The sequence below is a fragment of the Athene cunicularia genome, assembly GCF_003259725.1.
Source record: "Athene cunicularia isolate RWA chromosome Z unlocalized genomic scaffold, athCun1 chrZ_part2, whole genome shotgun sequence".
Taxonomy (NCBI): Eukaryota; Metazoa; Chordata; class Aves; order Strigiformes; family Strigidae; genus Athene; species Athene cunicularia.
The window spans coordinates 22819107-22835602 of record NW_020799143.1 but is presented as its reverse complement, the minus strand read 5'-3'; the positions used below and the strand labels follow the sequence as shown (position 1 = coordinate 22835602).

Genomic DNA, 16496 nt, shown 5'->3' with positions numbered 1-16496 from the left:
TACAAACTATCCCTTAGTCTTTATAGCTGTGTAGAATGACTTCATTCTTGTGATACATTATTGCTATAGGCAGGTCATTTTGTTTTCTCAATGAGAGACCAAAAGGCAGAGTGAGTACATATTACTTTCATTGTGCTCTTCTGTGTGAATCAGAGAGAGGAAAGCTAGTCATATGAAGTGCAAGAAAGTCAGACAATGGCAAGTATTGCATAGTGTGTGTACATATCTGTAGTAATCCTTTTTACTTATTGTAGATTTTCTGTTCTAGATGCTGCATATAATTGCAGGAATAGGGTCATTAAATCAAACATTCAAGAAAGGCACATTCTAAGTTGGACATTTCTCACTGTTGCCCTCTTGCATGCATATGTTTCAGTATGATAAGGATTTAAATTATATGTGTGTTATTGTATTTCTGTGATAAAGTAGTAGTAATATGTAACACCTTAAGATTCCCATGAACTGAGTTAACACAGCTGTATGTCTCTAGCAGAAGGTAGGTTGCAAATGTTTCCCCAGTACAGTAATGGTCACTTTTAAGGCTGTGCAAAAGGTTTCACAGGTGGCATCTTTTCAAAGAAGCTGTCATGGAAATCACCAGACTCTAGATACTGCTCTTCTAATTTGGTGGCCTATTTCAGTGATAGCTGCCTTTTGTTTTTGTCCCATCCCAACTCCCATTCTTTTTGGACCTCAGAATGATTATTGAAGCATTTTGCAAGAAAGCCTATTCCTTCTTTCTAAGAAGGTGAAAAGAAACAGGAGTATAAAAAGTTGCATTTCACATTTGTACAGACAACTAACACATAGTAATGTATGCATTGAGTAGCTTACTGGTGGTGCAGTATTGTAAACATACTTTTTGTTCACCTGACAGCTCCAATTACATGTGTTTACTCTGTCACAAACAGCATCAGTAGTTCATAATCTATTTCACTGTGCAGTTCCTTTTCTCCTTCCCTTTCCCTCTCCTCTCTTTATCTCTAGTTACATACTGCCCCTTTGATAACTTTCTAAGTACATTTCAGAGATTTTATTATAAAATTTCCCTTTTATTGCTGGGAGTTACCTGCTGTATACAAAACTATATTAAGGGCAGTTCTTCAATCTTGCATGAGGTAAGCAGTAGTCACTTTACAGACACATTGAAACGAGTGGACTTCTTTGCGTGCATGGTGTTTATAACCGCTACCACTACATGTATTTTATAGTTAGTCTGTAACAAGTACACTCAGTTAAAGAGTACTTATTATTTTCGAGTGATAGGCATAAGGAGTTTTTTCCTAGTCTAAATTTACTGATGCTTTCTTTAAAAGAATTACATAAAAATTAAGATACTAAATGAGACCGTATACTAGGGATGAAGCACTGACTGTTAGAACTGTTGAGTACTCAGAGAAGATTACATTGTTTTATTTTCATTATTCATGTATCCAGTTCATAGTAGGTGGCTGGAATCAGTAATTAATAATTTTTATATCCATTGTTTCAGTGTGTATCACTTTTTCATCATATGAGGGGAAGGCAAAAAGTATATACACATCTACATTAGGTTATCTTCCAAATTTTTTAGAAAGTGAGTGGCTCTCAAAGTATTTTGAATGAAATGTGCTATCCTTGATTTACCTGATGGGCTCAGCAGCATTAGGGATCTATATTCCTAGTCATTGGGAATGTGGGAAGTCTCGGAATTTTTAATTTGCTGTTGTCTCTGTATGGATGTTTCTTGAGAAAAATATGCTTTCCTTATAGAAGACAAGTGCAAAGAAGATTGGCATAATGAACCTAAGTTGCTTGACTGTGCACTAAGCTATCAAAGATTTGCTTTTTTGTGGCACACTTCATTAATTATCTTGTAAAACCAGAAGGTTGGCTTTTCTAGCAAATGAATCCAACATTCCAAATACCATGAATGCTTACAGGGCTGATCAAACAAACACACAAATAAAACCCCTGTCATTCCCAAATGAAGTAATTGTTAAGTTGTATAACAAGCGGTGTGCATCTTTTAAAGAATGTGTTGTACACTCTAGTGACAGACCTTTAGATAATGAAATGAAATATTTAGAACACAAAGGTCTGTGTGTTTTCTCCAAAGTCTGCATTTTATGTAATGGCTCTTGAATTGCAAAATTACATAATAGATTGAATATTCAACGAGAATGTCCTTGAACCTGAGTGTCTTCTAAAGCCCCATGAAAGTAGAGAGATAATGACTTAATTTGCAGGCATTTGTTAAATTCTTGGAAACTGTAACAAGAATTGCTATAGTAGTTTGAAAATGTCACTTGAGATAGATAAGTAATGAAAAAAGTGTGGTGTCTCAAAGAGCAAAATGGTATGTTTGGAAACACTCACCTGGTGTTCAGTTGCTGTGAAGGATGTTATGGCACAAAGCTGAAGTTTGAAGTGGAAAATAAAGCATTATTTTCAAGCACCTGAAACACATGAGAAGAGGATTTAAGGTTAGCTGTTCTGGCTATGCCTGAATGTTCCCACTGAAGACAGAAAGTGGAACTGTGTGTGAAACCTCCAATAAATACAGGATACAGAGTGAAAAAATGCAACTGAAATAACATGGGATTTAAATTAACCAATAAAGTTTATCAAATTTATAAAATAAAAAATTGAATTGTGCTACACCTTTAGAAAGAGGGTAATCTTCTGTAAACTCTCTTCTGAAAGACGTTGCTGGCTCATAGAAACGTGGTCATTCAGAACATTTATTCTGAATTGTCTCAAGTACTTTTACATCACATATGTAATTAATATGCATGGCAAGCAGTTTGACCTAAAAAACAATGCTTAAAGTCACCAAATAAACCAGATACGGTTTAAATGTTCGTGTACAAATAGTTAAGCATTGGTATACTCTCTCAATAAATTTCTTCTGTCTGGGGATGTAGACACAGAAGGGTAAAAATTGGTATGAAAGAAACTTCTTGGAGCAAATTTAGGCATCTCAGACTAGTTTTGCAATAGCAACAGGATATGTAATGTATACTTGGATGTGTGATTGATTCTCAAACATGGAAGGGCTCATAACATACAAATCAATGGCTTTGCCCTGTGTACTTAGATTATGCTTTGTATCTACCATGGCAGGTTGTTTTTGCAGGAGGTACAGGAAAAAGTAGAGGAGCACTGTCTGTATGGAGGATGTTCCAGATGTTCTAGTACACAGAAGTAACAGATTTATTCAGGCACTGTCATTGGAAAATAGTGGCAACAAAACTATCTGTGGTTGTCAGAATCGCATGCGCTGCATGTCTGAAAGTGCACATGGCTGTGTATATGGCTGTGTCTTCACAGACACACTGACGTTCACACATGGTAGCTGCCTGCAGATGTGCAGTTAAGGAAAGAGTAATCATTTTTTGTGTCATAGGAACTATGTTGACGTCCGAAGTCTCCATTCGACTGTTTTATTAATTTGCCCTACTAATTTGTGGTTGCTTTAGGTCAGTATTTGGCATGGTGGGCCTCTTCCTCCTTTAAGATTTGGTTGTTCAAGGGATTAATGTGACTTCTGGATGTTGGTTTGGAAGAGAACTGATACTCACAGATGAACCCATGTTGCTGTTTGACAGGATTTATGTGAATTAGAGAACCCAAATGGGCAAGTTTTGTGAGTGACTTTAAGGAGATGTATTTAATGCATGCATGTGGTGTATGGAAAAGCAGATGTGAGGATGAGACTGTAGGCAGGATTCTGGGGTTAAAAAGGATGCACATACATGTATCTGTATTTGTAGGTCTTAAGAGAAAGCATTTCTTTATATGCTGCCCTTCACCTGAGATGTGAGATTGACCTGACTGTTGGAAATCTCCTGCTTATTAAGAAAATTTTAGTTGATTATAAGCAAGGACTTGAGTAGGTAAATCTGGTTTTTTTCATTGCTAAGTTCTCCCTTAGTTTTGAAATATACTCTACACCTGTGGTGTGCTTTTTTCTTTTACAGGTAGGTTTGAGATGGGTAAGTTTTTGCTCTGCCTTGTCTGTCTGTCTCCCCCTCTTCTTGTTTCTCTGACACATGATCCTGTTCTTTGCTGCACACTCTCCTTCTGTGTCCTGCGTGTGGGCTCTCCACTGCATGCATGCTCACGTTGCCGCAGTAACTTGCGCGCGGTCGCATGCACAGCACCACACACACACATGCTCCCTCTGACTGTTTACTGCTGTACGCGTGCTCATGTGTCCCCTCAGTCCATTCTCTGACTGTTGCTCTGCCTCAGTCTCTCTCTCTCAGTCTCTGTCCCTCTCTGTCTCTGCCCCTCTCTCCTGCTTTCTGAGTTGTCTGTCCCATTCTGGCTTTGTCTTACTGGCTCTTTATTTCACTGTCTTTCTTTCCCCAAAGTCCCGTTGCCACTGGTGCTTTCCCCCCCTCTCTTCCACACCCCAGTCTTGTGCTTGCTTTGTCTTACTCTCCCACTGTCTCTGTCTTCAGCATGTGTCCATCTGTTCATGCAGGTTTAGGAAGTCCACATGGGGTTTATATGTACTTCTGTGTGTTTCTCAGGTGTTTTGAGGTAATTTGAAAGGAAAAGTGCGGTAATAGCATAAAAGCTTATAGTGTTGGGGGTGTTAGTCAAGTACTGACATATCTCCAGTGTTAGCATATAATCATTATAAATTTGTAAAATAATAGGTTCTTACAATTTATTTTACGTAAATTATGTATTCATGTATGATTTACTCATGCATTATCTGATTGTGTTGTAGGTCCAGTTTTCCTAATTAATTGGGCAAACATAAATGTAGTTTAAAGTGTTAGGAGCTTCTTAATTTGTATTTATTTTCACTCGTTCATTAATTTCAGATTTATGCTTGATAGATTAGAAGGTAAAAGATATGCATAATTCTGCTGATAATTTTTCTCAAAATAATAAATATTTCTCATTCCCATGTTTACTTGTCAATAAAAAAGTTCTTACCAAATTGAGGAAGCAAGTGATTTCAAATGTAACATTATAATTCTGTCATCAGATTTTATCCTCTGCGTGGGGCAAGTCTTTTAAATCTAAATCCATTCTGGTATGAGGACTTAATGGGATGAATTAATTGTGGAGTAGCTGCTTGAAAATTGAATTCTTAGTATTTTTAATCTTGTACTTTTGTTTCAGAGCCTTTATTTTTCTAATGCCATGGCTGTTAACAAATAATTGTAGTTTTTTTCTCTCCTAATACTTCAGAAAGGAGAAACCTTTTTAAGAAACTCTTGAAGATAGTGTGTGTGTGTATCTATATCTATATCATCTATATCTATATCATCTATATCTATATCATCTATATCTATATCATCTATATCTATATCATCTATATCTATATCATCTATATCTATATCATCTATATCTATATCATCTATATCTATATCATCTATATCTATATCATCTATATCTATATCATCTATATCTATATCATCTATATCTATATCATCTATATCTATATCATCTATATCTATATCATCTATATCTATATCATCTATATCTATATCATCTATATCTATATCATCTATATCTATATCATCTATATCTATATCATCTATATCTATATCATCTATATCTATATCATCTATATCTATATCATCTATATCTATATCATCTATATCTATATCATCTATATCTATATCATCTATATCTATATCATCTATATCTATATCATCTATATCTATATCATCTATATCTATATCATCTATATCTATATCATCTATATCTATATCATCTATATCTATATCATCTATATCTATATCATCTATATCTATATCATCTATATCTATATCATCTATATCTATATCATCTATATCTATATCATCTATATCTATATCATCTATATCTATATCATCTATATCTATATCATCTATATCTATATCATCTATATCTATATCATCTATATCTATATCATCTATATCTATATCATCTATATCTATATCATCTATATCTATATCATCTATATCTATATCATCTATATCTATATCATCTATATCTATATCATCTATATCTATATCATCTATATCTATATCATCTATATCTATATCATCTATATCTATATCATCTATATCTATATCATCTATATCTATATCATCTATATCTATATCATCTATATCTATATCATCTATATCTATATCATCTATATCTATATCATCTATATCTATATCATCTATATCTATATCATCTATATCTATATCATCTATATCTATATCATCTATATCTATATCATCTATATCTATATCATCTATATCTATATTATCTATATCTATATCATCTATATCTATATCATCTATATCTATATCATCTATATCTATATCATCTATATCTATATCTATATCTATATCTATATCTATATCTATCTATATCTATCTATATCTATATCTATATCTATATCATCTAATCTATCTCACCCACCCAAAGGTGGATGAAATCCCTTTCATTACAGAGGCCAGAATGCTGCCGCCTCTGGAATCAGACTGCTGCTGCTTCTTAGGTAAAACTGGGTCTTCATTCTCCAGGAGTTCAACAGCTGCTATCAACAGCACCTGGAGTACTCTCCTCCTCTCCAGAAGGACTAATTTCTTAACTGGTGTCAAAATGTGCTGCTTCTGGATTGACCACGAGCCTGCCTTCCAATATACTGTTTAAAAAGAGAAGTGATTCTTTATTAATATAATTTGTACATGCACCTTCAGTTGAAATACTCATAAATAAATAAGTGTTTTAAACTCATTAGCATGGGATGACACCTCTTGCAACCCTGACCTTTTGCCAACTTCAATTTGTCAAAAATAAAGTTGGTGCAGGGCTTAAGAAACGATAATTAACAACTAAGTAAATTCTGAATAACCAGATTGAACATGAAGAACTCTAATTTAATCTCCCTGAATGTGTTCAGCTGGTATCTGGAGTGATGTCTCCAGATAGGTTTTGTCATGATGATAACTATATAGAAGCCATTTTAGCATAGTTTAACTGTAATTCCTTTAAAATGTAACAACAATGTATATTAGCAAAACAGAATTTAAGACATCATAGGTGAGGCATCTTCAAAATACCATTGATGTTGGAAATATGTCTTTTATAATTTGAATTTCACACCCCTTCTCCTTTCTGCAGATTGTGTTCCCAACTTCCTCTCCTCTTCACATTTCCTTTAGTCTTTCCCTCCCTGTCCTCTATGGGCTTTTTATTGCTCTGTGTTTTTTCCTCATTTTCTCCTTCCTTATCATTAGCCTGTTTCCCTTGCTTTCTCAGCCACCTTTTTTTTTTTTTTTTTTTTTTTTTTTTTTTTTTTTTTTTTTTTTTTTTTTTTTCCCTTGGCTTTCTTCATGCTGATAAACGGAGACTATGTGAAGAGACCTTCTCAGAAGGCTTTGTAGTTAGCTGGTACACTGATTGCACCCCAACCCTGTTAAGTCTTTGGTGCTATGAGACCATAAATATCAAAGTCTGTATCTGTAATCACCAATTAATCAATTACAGAAAGCTGTCTCGTTATGCCTGTGAAACTACTGACTTATCCAGCCCCTTTCATAAGCATTATTAATTTTGTAAAAATTTTTCAGTGAAGATCTGTGCTGTTTATCTTAAATGCCAAAGTTAGTATATAATAACTTAACCTTTCAGTAACCTTTCTTAATGGAAAATTGTTTTTCTTGATCCTGTCAAGCAATCATGTAACTATCTGCCTTTGTCCACTTAGACTTTTTCATACATTTATATCCTTTGCATGTAGGTAGTCTCTTATGAATGATCTGTGCTGATAGGCAAGAAGGCTCTGTAAGAACTGTGTAAAATATGATCTTAATTCACCAAGTTTATTTGTTTAGCTTTTCTTTGGCTTGTAGTCTTGGGATGGGTTTTTTTTCCAGCTGGTTAACAAGTTGCTGCATCTTATAGCATAAGGACCCAATGAGAAACATCTTTATTGACTTCTAGTCACTATTATTCTATGAGAAAAATTACTCTAGAGACATGGTGATCTCAATATGTACCCAAAGCTGCCTCATTGAATAAGGGCAGACTCCTAAATGCTGTAACTACAAAAATAAAGCATCATTCAGTAACAGAAAATAACAAATATTGTTCTCACAACATCTTGTTTGTTAGGCAATTTTTCTTACTTCAGAAATCCTATCTTTCAGAACTGCATGGGATTATCTGTGCGCAGTATCTTCAGACAAGGAGCAGTTTTACCAGATAACTACTGCATAGCTTAGATGTGACTGTATTGTTTGATGCTGTCTGCACTGTGTACTGTTGTAACACAGATAAACCCATTCAGAAGCACAGCTGTTAAACTGTTGATAATCATGTGGGTTACAAAATGAATTTATGAAGTGAATATCATGAAAGATTAGGAATTGTCTGGAGTCTTACTTTTTTTGTACTGGTTCTTTAATTTCAGAAACTAAGAAGAAATGCTGAGCAAGTGAGTCCAAGCAGTAGGAGTTAATAAGGCAATAGACTTTATTACACAGATATCTTAGTAACAAAAACATAATCAAACTTTTTAAAATTACATTTAAACTAAAAAAAGAAACTTCTTCAAATGCTGAATCTATTGTTTATAGTATTTTTTCACTGAATTGCTTAGCATTCCATTATTATAAAACATACCTCTGTTATTCTTACCAGTAGCTTACAGAGCAAGAAAAAAATTACTAAATAATGCACTATATTAATGCAGGATTTTTGTAATGGAATCCAGGGAGACATTTCTGCTCAGATACTGCGTTTGGTGGGCCTTGTAGTTAAAAACCTGGAAGAGGAAGGGTTATCTACAGCTTGAGTGAGTTTATTATGGCTTAGTGATTTGCTGATTGATTTCATTTGCTGTCAGTTAAGGCACTCTTAATGTCAGCTTTCTTCACATAATGCCTTGAAATAAAGACTGATGAAGTTTTTCAGGTTGATGCCGCTTACATAAACTGACCCTGATTTGCCCTTCTGCATGACAATATAAGTGACAGCAGTTAGATGAAAATATGGCAATGAATATGCAACTTAAGGATTAAGAAAAACACAGTAAACCTTTCGGAATACCAAACTAGGCATAAAAACCCAGGCTGTTCTCTTCATTCCACAGTTGTCCTATATTGAAGGAATAGACTGGGATAGCATCCCAAGTGCTATACCACTGAAGTGAAATTCAAAGGGGAGGAGTTTTGAAAGGATTAAAAGTTAACCTGTATTTTGCCACTAATTTATTTTGGGTTTTGTTGTGGGCAGGGTGGGGGGAATGTGAGGGCTATGTAAGTTGGGGCTCATAAAATCATATGTTTTTACCTGTGAATTTTCTTTTTTTATGTTGTTACCTTGCAGGAATCATAATGAACTACTTTAAAGCTGTTATCTTGATTTTTCAGTTACTGAATTGATTGACAGTCTAGTGATATGTGCTGCTAGAATCCTAAGGTCACGAGTTCCAACAACATTGAACTGTGAAAAGCATAAATTCTTAGGATTGATACAGCCTATTGCTATAGATGTTCTAGGACAAATATGCTTGAAATAGGGCACTCAATTTTAACAAATACTCGTTCATTGCGGTACCCAATTTCATTATAGCCTTCCTTATTGGTCTCTTCCTGTTAGAAGCAAATATGTGGTAAGAAATTAGGGTGTGGGGAGAAAATGGAGAGGGCTGCAGTGTGCTGAAGTAATGGAAAGAGGGTGAATATGGAACTGTTTTGTAAACCTGAATAATAGGGATACATAAGCATGCATGTTGGCAAGTTTACCTCCAAAAGATGGAGTCTTTCATGGCTTTTAAAAAGATAATATTCATGGAAAGACTACCGTTTGTTTATCCTCCTGGAGCCTTGCTAAACTTCAATTGCTTCCACATCATGATCTTTTTTTCACAAAAGTGCAGTTCTAAAGTAAAGATCAGGTGGAAACAGTCACCCATTCCATTTGTGGGGCAAACTTGCAATGGCCATTTAATACCTAAAGACTGTGCTTTAGTTGTGACTTCTCTCTGTTCAGAGGCAGATACATTCTTTTCTAATACCAGCACCCATTTGTCAGTTCCCCTCTTTCTGATCCTATCATAACTGACAAATACTAAAGGGAGAGATTAGAGAGCAAATGATTTTGCTGTTGCTACTGTGCATAGTGCCAGACTTTCTCTCCATCTAGTTTCACATTCTTAAAGGAATAATTTTTTAAATAAATTAATACCGCACAAGCTAAAGATCACAAGTTGAAGTTTAGATTCTGAAGTTTTTATAAATGCTTACAAAGACCACAGGACTGAGTTTTGAGTGGCAAATCTCCTACATGTCAAAATGTGATGTTTGTCTATACCTTGGCAAAGGTCACTATCCTAGATGCTTGATTTGTTCTGCATTTATTGCATGTGAGACTTGCTGCAAATTTTAGTCCACTGGTAAATGGAGTGGGACTGAGTAAACAAAATTTAATGCCTAACAGGCATATAGAATAGAAGTAAATCTGGTTGTCTGCCTGCTTAAAAACAGGTTGGACAGAGGAAAATAAAAAAAAAAGAGTATAAGAAATGGGGCTAAAATGGCTCCAGAATTTCTCCCAGCCTCCACCATTTTAGTTTAAGGACCTCCTGAAATAAAATTCATGTTTTTGTATTCAACAGCCATTTATTGTCCCATTGCTTTTTGAACCCATGTAAAGTTAAGTATTCACATGACTTGTGGAGAGGACTTTTGTATCTTAACTACACATTTTCTGAGAAACTGTTTTCTATGTTTGTTTTGAAAATAGTTTCTGCTACTTCATTTAATGTTAATACATTAATGTTAATAAATATTCCCAATTTCCCTTCTTTATACTAGCCATGTTTGGCGTCATCTGTCATAATCACCTCCAGTTGTCAGCCACTCCATCAGGAGTTTCTTTTTGGGTTACTTTCCTCATTTGTGAACTACAAGAAGGTGAAAAACATATAAATAATCTATAGTTTCTAGATTTGGTAAGATATGGAAGTGGTTTCTCTATAGGCACAATTGCTCAAAAATGACCTAACTGCAAGTAGTGGTCCAGCTCTGAAAAACTGATAAGGAAGGAGTAACCAGTTAATATCAGTGGTGGTTTGGGAGATGCTGTCCTCTAGGGGTTTTGTAAGTTAGTATAGCCTGGATAAGAACCAGCTGCTTTTGCTGATCCACCGTTAAGGTCACCACTCAAGCACATGATGTTTTGGTGCCTGCAGTCATTACCAAATCTGGTAAAAAAGAAAGACCAGAAAGGGCTTTATCAATCTAGTTATGATACCCTGTGATAAGGGGTATTTTACTTCTGGTCCTATTCTTGAAGAATACTTTATGCTCTCTAGGCAAACTCATCTCACCAGTGCCTGTCCTCCTTAGTTTTCTCCTTTCAGCAATTCTATTATAAGTAGAATTCAGAAAGTCACTTTATCTCTTATGCTTCTAAGGAATTGGATCTAATCATTGACTGTTGGCCAGACAGGGGAATAGACGATAACAGCATGTTCCTTACTTCCCAGGGTCCCTGGCTAATAATTCAAATCCTATTTTGCAATCTGAGGATAAGTTTCTATTTAATGAAAAGACACTTGGTGCATTTGCTGAAGATGAAGCAGAAAATCAATGTCTTCCAAAATATTACCAAAAAAAGCTCATCAGGTAATAACGCATCTTTGAACTGCTGGTCTGAATTAGGAGAACCAGAGCTCTGCCAACAGAAAAGTTAGTGTCTTCTCTTTGTCTTTCAAGCTGTTCCAAGTGAACAACTTTCTCACTTAGTTTGTTGACCTCTTGCACAGAAGAGGGCCAAACTTTGGTATAGTTGAGTCTCACTCATCCACCACTTTTTACCATGTGTTGGTTGGGATTTCTACCTTCCTGAGTTGAGCTAATCAGTCATCTGTATGATAAATACCAAAAAGATAGACAAACGGAATCTGTTTTTCCCAGCAAGGGTTTTCCTCAGCTGTACATCTATTGTCTAGAATTAGATACTCAGAGATGTCAGGGACCATTTTATTTCTTCCTCAGATTATGACAGTTAAACTGCATGAGGAAAATATTTTCTTTATTTCATATTAAGCTTAAGGATAGCAAATCTCCAACTTTTGCTTTGGAAAGAGGGATGCTAATTTGTATGCTCTTCGTGAAGGTCAGTAGTAGATGTGCTCTTTAAATTTCCTTTGACTCTTCAGCTATTGGAAGAAGAGCTGTTGTCCCTGAAATTTATAATGAAGCATTTTCATGGCATAAATCAGTTATTGAAAGCAAGTCTGAAAATCTAACAATTTGTATGTTGGCTTTTTTAATACAAATTTTGATAAAGTTAAAGAATTATTAAGCAAACTAGTTATTTCACTAACATCTGAGTTTAGGCAGAGTGATGGGAGAACAGCTGTCTGTCCTGTATGTGGCAGTGGACATTAGGTTAAGGATGTGTCCATTTACCTAAGGAATGCAATTCAGCTTTTCTAGATCATTATTTTCTCTATAGAGACTGATGGGTACTTTTTCCTGTGCTGGCATCATGAATTTGTGCACATAACTGATGTTTTGGTGAGAAGCCAAAATGAAAAAATTGGTTTGCTATCCAACCTAACAGGTATACTTTAGAGTTTCCTTACAAAACTACAAAATGTTGCTTTATATAGGATGAAATATTTATGTTCAATTAAAATGCAGTGCTACTATAAGCACTTCATAAGAAAAGCAAAGGAAGTGAGATAACTGTATCAAAAAACTTTGTGCAGTTTTATAGTTCCTGTGCTCCATTAAACTTGAACATTCATCTAAAATCTGATATGAAAAATAGGACTCAGTAAAGATTGATTATGTATGAGCCACATAATTGCAGTTGTCATACTGACTAAACCTGCCAGAAGGGACCTATGTGTCTCCTAGTAAATGGCAACTACAGCACAGATTCTTATCATCTTTTCCATGGAAAATACAAAGTGAACACATTTCCCCCTTCTAAGCATATGTAAAATATTTTATCTAATTCAGTTTGCAAATGTTTTAATTTAAAAATGGAAAGGTGCTTCTTGTGGCCAGAAAGGAATAATCTGTATCGCTTCATAGCTCTAATCAAAATATTTAAGAAAATATCTGTGTTGAACCCAGATTTTGTGGGGTGATAATTTTCTTCTGTTGGAGTAACCGACAGACTTTTTATACACTGGTTCAAACTAAAAAAAATTGGTATTTTTTTCATGAGTTTCCAAAAAGACTGATAGAAATCTCAGTAGCATTTATTTCTCTGTAAAGCATATTTCTTTACTAAAAGTAATTGAAATAGGTCTTAGTTACTAAAGCACTCTTCAAAGCCAATATAAAAACTGTTGAATTAGTTACTTATGTTGGATAGTTTGTGGACAGCATTTCAGAAGAACAAGTTTTTCAGATCTCACATTTACTTTCCATGTGAAATTGCTTCAGATTTTCCTACTTAGTAACTTGATAGGTTGTCTGCTTCTCTCCCTTCCTTAAATTATTCTTATACACATACACCTATAATTAATCCATTAGATTTTATATGATTAGTGTTTAGGTAATATTTATTTATAAAAATTGGTTTGCTTATGTGGGGTATCCTGTCTGTATATAGGAGTCCCTTAAAAATAAGAAGGAATATGCTTTTTAAAATTGATTTTACTTCTATGCATTTGGTTGCAAAAACAGAATTCTGTACTTCAGCTTTTGTGCATCTTTTCTGTTTCCAAGATGTCACTCCAGTAGACCAAAAGTAACATCATCCAGATACAGGCAACTTGACATTTCACATGGATTTTGATGACAAGTTTTGCTCTCTTGTTTCTCCTCGAGACGAATATGTGATGGGAGACTGGCATTTTTTAAAATGAAACTGCATCCTGACTTTTCTGTTGTGACTGCTGCTGTTTAGTTCTTCTCATCAGTGGTAATATATTGTGCTCACTCTAAGAAGATTTTCATGCTCACAGTTAAGGCACTTTTAACATGGACTTTATACTATTTTCAGTGCCTACCTGTCCCTCTTTCTTTCATTTCTGTCTAGAATATACACTGCAAGAGAAAGTTGAAGGAAGGGTACCAGCCTGAACCTTCTTTAAATTTCCATTTCTTTATCACCAAAACCATTTACTTGAAAATTCTCTTCCTCCATGACAGACTGAATTGTTCTTTTTGTATCAAGACTGTCTAAGAAGATGGAAAGGAGTACAATGTATTGCTGCAATTCTCCCCGTAGCTTAAACTAGAAGTTCTTGAGGATGATTATTTTTCTTTTACATTTTGCATGCAGCTATGCTTGACTTCATGCAACAGACGGTGAGAATGCATGTAAACATTATCAGCCTATAAAAATCTGTGTTTTCTTGATTTTTTTAAGTGGTAATTTTGCTTGCATGGTCCAGAGATATCTGAATAGTCAAGGCTGCAGGTAGCTGCTCTGCTCAAAAATTCTCAGGATGCTTTCTACCTGATCATACCAACAAACACATTGGTCTTAATTTATCAGTTTCTAGAAGATGAATGTTACTTTTGAAACTCTTACACTCTGCAGTAATTTCCATGGCGATTGTTGTTGCCCATCTGCTATGGTTTCCACTTTCCCTTCAGTCTCTGTCAATTTCAGTGCTCCCTTTTCAGTTTTCTTGTAGAAAGTCATGTCATTACCTCTTGCAGAGAATCAAGCCTTTTATTTAGCGCTTCACTCCCTTGCGCTATCCTCTGAGACCTACAGGCTAAAGTAATTGTTATTGAAGCGAAGGGGATAGAGTTAGGCCCTGTGTGTGGCACTGAGTCAGCTTTCGTTGGGGAAAAAAAGTTGTAACAGAACTGACCTGCTTTTTGGCACATTTAAATTGTGCGTGCCATGCTTGAATGGCACCCAACAAAAAGTTCAGTGTCAAGATGAAATGCAAGGAGAATAGATCATTAAATGTGCCAAACAGCTGCAAAAGTGCAATTTTGCTGAATGCTGTTTCCCATGAGGGTTTTTTCTGATGCCTGAGAAGCTGCTGTAGTTACATCCTCCACTGATGCCACTAGACATTTTGGAGTATGGGTCAAGACAGCCAGAATGGGTTTTCAAATGCCAAAACGTATGGGGGAAACTAATTTTAATCCTTTCTTCCACCAATACAGGTCTCTTAAATCTATAATAAGTAGCCTGAAATATTGTTTCTGAAAATAAAAAGTAATTGATGTATGTTTTGTTTTCTGGACTCTTTTTAACTAATTTTATTTATGTTAATTTGAAGCAAGGCAGTAATGACAGGCATTCTACAGGTTATTCATTAAGCATGCACAACTCCAGTCTGTGGAGTTTTGTTTTCACGCCAGCTGCTTTTGCCCCAACTACATGTCAGCCAAATTCTATACCATAAATGAAATTCTTAGTCTTTTCAGATTCTCATTCAAGCACTTTGTTATACCAGAGTTCGTCTTTCATTCTTCTGAAGTCCATTCATTATTCCTTCTCTTGTTCTTTTTCATCTTTTTGTATTTGTTGCCCTTAGGTAAACCTGCTACCTGCTAACATTCTTTTTAGTTGAAGAATTTCCTGAAGGGAGAACCTAATGGTCAAATGTTAATTTTTACCTTTTTTATATATATACATATATAATATATACATACACACACACACACATATATATATATATATATATATGTGCTTATCTATTTATATTCAGGGTCTTAGAGCATTCATAGATGTCTCTGCACGTACAATGTTTTGCAATGCTCCTGTCCTCTGACCTTGTTTTTACAAGCTGAAGAGGCAGGCAAAACAGCCAGGTGTGCAATAATCAGAATCTTCAGAGTCCCATTTTCTAAATAAATAAGAATCTGAAATATAAAATACTTTGTTCCTTTACCATGTGAATAGCGTTTACCAGAGTTTTTCAAAATTTTCTCATTTTCTTTGGCATCAAAGATAGTTAAAGTGTTCACAGGGTTTTTTCCAGATGCGGTTACTGTTTTAAATTTATAAATACCCATTAAGAAAGATCCTTGTGCCTTGAAAGTTATATTTGAAAATGGGACTTGGGCACTCTTGCAAATTTTGTGCCTTGTCCAGCACCTTCAGCATAAAAAGCATCCTTTTCCCATGCCAACCTTATGAATGTATTTTTATCCTGTGAGTTCTAGCCAGTTATCCAGCAAAGCTGTGCATCTGTTTTCATGAAGCTGCCTGTGTCTTAAGTGTTAGAGCATGGGTCTCCTCTCACACTGAAGACACTTCTGACATTGAAAACACTCCTACCTTTGTAATTTGCTTCTGCCATATTAGTAGCACATGACGTAGAACTTTAAATAATAGTGAAATCCTTTATAAAATAAGGCATTGTGTGGAGTAGAAGGAAAGGAGTCACTGAAAAAAAGCTATTCAATTGTTTGATTAATTCCTGGTTTTCTTTGATTAATGCAGAGTAATTAATTACAATTTCTGCTCTTAAAATTGACAATCTATGTAAATTTCAACCGTTACTAACTTGCATCATGTTCCATCCTTAGGAAGACTTTGTAATCACTCATTTGCAGACTGGTTGAGGT

General features: G+C 35.0%; 1 protein-coding gene across 8 annotated transcripts in view; it reads left to right on the top strand.

Annotated features, from left to right (window-relative positions):
- Positions 1 to 16496, top strand: part of CCDC171 (coiled-coil domain containing 171) — a 147977-nt gene that overhangs the window by 104704 nt on the left and 26777 nt on the right. The gene's annotated exons all lie outside the window — the stretch shown is intronic.